Raw genomic sequence first — 5,747 nt, 5'->3', positions numbered from 1 at the left:
GATTCCCGAAGGACTTTTCTGGTAGAGAAGTACCACAATCTGTGGGTAAAGATGGTAGAGGGTGTCAGAAGAGATTGAGAAGTAGACTTGGGGCTATATGTGCAAGTTAAAGAATTTCCAACTTCAACTCCTTCCTTCAGAGTTGTTGTTCTTAGCCATTGATGGGTTTCCCTGCCATGGACAGTCCCTTTTCATTTTGTCTATGAGCAGAATGAATTAAAAAATCACTATAATGCTGGACACCAGTGGCTCACGCCTTTAATCCTAGCTACTCGGGATACTGAGATCTGAGGATTGTGGCTCAAAGCCAGCCCAGGCAAGAAAGTCTGTGAGTCTGTTATCTGCAGAGACACCCCCACCTTCACACACACACACACACACACACAAAAAAGCTGGAAGGGGCTGGGAATATGGCCTAGTGGTAAAGTGCTTGTCTCATATACATGAAGCCCTCAGCACCACGTATATAGAAAAAGCCGGAAGTGGTGCTGTGGCTCAAGTGGTAGAGTGCTAGCCTTGAGCAAAAAGAAGGCAGGGACAGTGCCCAGGCCCTGAATTGAAGCCCCAGGATTGGCAAAAAAAACAAAACCAAACAAAAAAAGCTTGAAGTATAACTGTGGCTCAAGTGGTAGACCACTATCCTTGAGCAAAACAGCTTAAGGACAGTGCTGAAGCCCTGAGTTCAAGCCCCAGGACTAGAGTGCGCGCGCGCGCGCACACACACACACACACACACACACACACACACACACACACACACACACACGACTGTTACTGTAGGATGTCAAGCTCACATCTTCCAGTGTTGACTGGATTGTCATTCAAGGCCTCCTTCCAATTTGCCTTCTATTTTATTCTAACAATATCTGCTACTTCCTCTGCATGAGTATCCTCTTTCAGTAAAAGTAGCCCATTTACTTTCCATGAACATCCATGAGAGAGAGGGTGGGTGGGTGGGATTGGGAGAGATGGGACAGAATGACATTGATCAAGATGCATTGTATTCATGAACTGACATGTCGAATTGAAATCCTTTTGTACAATTACTTAAGATATAAAAAGAGAATATTCACGTTTACCACTGAAATGTACGTAGCTTTCCATTTCCCTTGATTCTGGTTACCCTGCCTTCCTCATCTCTTCAAGCCTCCAATACAATCGGTTAGAAACCTTCATTAACCTGGTTCAGATACTTTCTGGCTATAAGACTTTGCTCCTTAATAATCCCATCTATAAAATGGGGAAAGATGGGCTGGGAATATGGCCTAGTGGCAAGAGTGCTTGCCTCTAATACAGGAAGCCCTGGGTTCGATTCCCCATCACCACATATATAGAAAAAGGCCAGAAGTAGTGCTGTGGCTCAAGTGACAGAGTGCTAGCCTTGAGCAAAAAGAAGCCAGGGACAGTGCTCAGGCCCTGAGTTCAAGGCCCAGGACTGGCAAAAAAAAAATGGGGAAAGATAAGACCTAACTCTTGGGGTTATTATGAAGACTTAATAAGAAAATATGTGCAATATGCTGTTTAAAAAAGTCTTCATACTTCTTATATTTTTAAGATTATTTTTTATTGTTGCTATTTTTGATACAGTTTCCTGAGGCAGTCTTCCTATATTGATCGGGAAACTTGGACTTTAATCTTAACTCTTTCAAGGTTAGCTTTGTGACACTGGTAAAGTCACTCATTCTTTCTGGACTCCCATCTATATCTCCCCTTAATTCCAGAATCACTTTTTCCTTTGAATTTCCATAACTTGGGTCATACTACTCATGTGAGAGTTGTCCAGCTTGTGTTGTTAATTATTGTTTTTACATCCATGCTTTGTCTCTGAAACATTCCCAGGATATATGAGCAGAAGCAGAATATTAAATTAATAGTACTAAACATGACTCAATAAGAAAAGTCAATGTTCATGAGGTTCTTAGTCTAGGCCATGCAATTTATCTACTGATGTCATTCAACATTGATGCCAAATTTTTGAGGCTGGAGCTTCTTTTATTTCCATTTCGCAGGTGGAAAAACAGGATTATACAGACTAAAGGAACTTGCCCAAGGTCATTCATAAATGCTTATGGAGGCAAGGTCTGAAACTTAATAGTTTGACTTCAGCGCTTGGTTAGTCAATCTCCTTGCTATCGTGTCCTTTATGCTACCTCTTCAATAAAGGTTTCCTCCCTCCCTCCCTCCCTCCCTCCCTCCTTCCTTTTCTCCCTCTTTCTCTCCCTTTTTTATCTCCTTCTTTCTCATTTTGTGGTTACCAAGGTTTGAACTCAAGGTCTCACACTGGCTAGGCTACTATGATCCCACTAACTCACATCTCCACTGAAGGTTTGAACACCATCACCTTCTGCCCTTCAGCTTTATGGAGTTGATTTGCATGGAATGGAAAAATCTGCAGGTATAAAGGGAGCCTGGACCTGCAGCTCAGTAACAACTAAACAAAGAACAAAGGGTATGGGCAATGCTAGTGTTTCATTGTTACCAACCCTTTGATGCCTCCCTTCATGTAGACAAATCTATTAGGTGCAAATATAACAATTTAGTACCGGAGAGCTATATCTGGCAATGTTGTTGATATTAAGCTCTCTGTTATGTCAAGGCAGTAAGAAGGATCATGTATGGAAATATTACAATGTGTGTTAATAATTATAATAAAAATTAAACAAAAATAAATGAGAGATCATATTTTACTTCAGTAATTTTTAGGAAATGTGATAGAAGTATCAGAAGAAGAAAAGAGTAGAAAAAGAATAGACTATACTAATGACTTACCATCTGCGCAAAGTGAGACCCTCATTCCTCTCCTAACACACACATACACCACATATACACACATGAGTATACAATACATTTACATACGGCACATGCACACTTGAATTCACGGTTATTTCTCTGAATGTCCTTTAAGACTTTTTCCAAACCACTTAACCTCTCAGGCTTTCATTTTCATTTGTTTAATGATAGCAATAACAAAGCTTTCTTCGTTGGCTAGTTGTGAGCTTTTGTGAATATCTTTTTAAGGTGCTAGGGACATGGCTATAACTCAGTAAATACTGAGCATGAGAAATCAAGTACCATTTATGTTGGAAGACTTTGGCTGTTTGATATGCCAAAAATAACATAAAAACTTTTGGATTGTAGCCATCGATAGTTACTTCTGCCTGTTCAAATGCCACACCAGTATGCCTGCCTCCTGCTACACTGAAGCATTGTGGACATCACTTCTAGCACTTTAATATATTTTTGTTGGATTTAATAATAAACTGGAAAGATTTCCAAGACATGGAGTATCTGGAGCTTGCTTGTTTTCTGGTCCTAAGTAGAATAGTGCAAAAATGATACCAGATAGATTTTTAATGCAAATCTCTTCTTAGTTTCTTCCAAATTGAAAGATGATTTTCATGAATTTTACATATTATAATAAATCATAAATATACCATCAAATAAAAATTATAGTTTGAATTGAATGGAAATAAATATACATTTTAGCATTTTTGTGTACTATGCATGAGCAATATGAAGTAAATATTACATAAGCAAATGTAATTATTAGTGATGCATACTAACATCTTAAAGAGTAGGATTTTTAATTAAACTATGTGGGTTCTTTTCCAGTAACATGTCTTCTTTTCTGTCTCTTTGGTTTGCTTTTGAGCTTTCAGAATACATTCAGTACTCATAAGCCTGTTAGGACCCTGTGCATGAGGACTAATAAAAATGCAGCTTGTTAAGACAACTTTGAGGACATTGTTGTGATGTGTATATGGTGCTCGACACTTTGTGGCCACAGCTACCAGTACAAAAAATGTTTTCATGACTATTTTAAAAGGTGACGTGTAAATTGGGAGCTTACCTTTTCTTCTTTATAGAGAGAAGAGTCAGTGGGCTCTGCCAGTAGGATGGCCCAGGAGAATCTTCAACAGAACATGGATTTTATATTAATTTATGTCTCAAAATAAGACTTACCTGTATAATACTTCTAATCCATTTCCTGACTTTTAATATATAAAGCATGGCAAATACATAATGTAATTTGGAATAATATTCATTGGGTTTTCTTATTAATAGAAATATATAAATATTTTATATAAATATATAAAATTAACCATTGCTATGGTTAAACATGAATTTAAGAAATAAAAAGACATGCTGGTAGCTAAACAAAGAGATTTTAAAGAGACTGCAGAACTCTGAGGAGCAGCCATTTTGTGCTGAGCAGAGTCATTTCCTGACTTGGGATTTTATGGTAAATTAATATGATTCTAGGTTCAAATATGAGAGTTGCTGACAGGTTTAACTGAAATATTGTAGAAATTTGCATATAATCATGCTAACAAAATATCTTCAGAAAATGCCTATGAAATTGAGAGTTGAACTAAGTAATTTCTAAAGCATTAGTGATTTCCCGAGCATTGAAAGAAACATTATCAGGGGGAAAATTATTGAGCAATTGATGACTTATCACATTAATAACATCTATTTGTTGTCTTGTTTAATTTTCTCTGCAGTCCCTAAAGGAAGGTATTTTAGTTCACGTACCTAGAATTATTTTATACACAAGGTAATGGGGAGGGAGACACTAACAGGCAAGTTATTTGGCTGCTCACTTATCATGCAACAGAAAATTCTAGTCCACATCTGTCATTACCAGGCCCAATGAAAGGAAAAGCTATCTCGGATTTTTCAAAATTTCGATCAATCCTCATAAAGTTGAACAGTTCAACTATCAAAAGGACAGTCTTCTTCACTTAGGTCTGAAGTGATCCAATTATGGCATTACTGTATGTCTCTTTTCTGCTGCTGTTCTAGAGTCACAGTCATTTTGATGTTAGTACATGCACCTACCTTACTAGCAAAAGTTAGTCTTGATCCAGAAAGGTCTTCAGCATCTTCACCAAGACTCTCAGTTCTTTATCTGGTAGAAAGTTGTTTTCCCCCTTCTTTTGGGGGCCTCTATGTCATTGTGGCACCAAGTCTCAGATGTGCAGTTGGGAGGATCTTTATCCTCTGGGAGGAAAGACTTTATTTCTCTGGACAACCTGTGGTTAAAGAAACAGCAGCTTATAAGACACAGCTGTGAGAGGAGAAAGGAAATACGGGGGCAACCTCCTATCATGGTTCATTACCAAACAACAGTTGAGCCCCAGAAGATTATCAGATTATTCTCACTCCTGGAAACAATGATACTGAGATCCAACAGCTCAAATGGCCCATTCCAGAGTCTCTTGATATGATTACCAAGTACTCCAGGACACTGGCATGCTCAGTTATTGTGGCACAGTAATTCTAACCTTGGAAAACCTGACAAACTAGTACAACCAAATAAATTACATTTGAACTCTTAGCTGATTGATTAGAAGAGATGTTGAGAAATCTTTCAAACTCTTGGCTTTTATTGAGCACTTTCTATGACTATGGTTAAAGGGATAGCCACTATTAAATACCTGCCTAAAGTTATTTCATTTGGGAATAATTTCTTTGTCTGAATAAATACACAACAAAAGAGAAGTACCAATGTTAGCATTATAGTTGTGACAAATGTACAATGATAATATAATTGAAGTTGAGTGAAAGGCATAATGGAAATCTTTGTACTGATTTTTCAACTTTTTGTAAATCTAAAACTAAAATATAAGATAAAAACTATGTCCCAAATTATACTTACAAAAATGAAATAAAAATGAATTATGCACACACATATGTACTATATAAAAATTGGTATGGAAGAAGAAATGTTTAATCTGATACAA

The sequence above is a fragment of the Perognathus longimembris genome, chromosome 23, assembly GCF_023159225.1.
Source record: "Perognathus longimembris pacificus isolate PPM17 chromosome 23, ASM2315922v1, whole genome shotgun sequence".
In the NCBI taxonomy this organism is placed as follows: Eukaryota; Metazoa; Chordata; class Mammalia; order Rodentia; family Heteromyidae; genus Perognathus; species Perognathus longimembris.
This window is presented reverse-complemented; position numbering follows the sequence as displayed.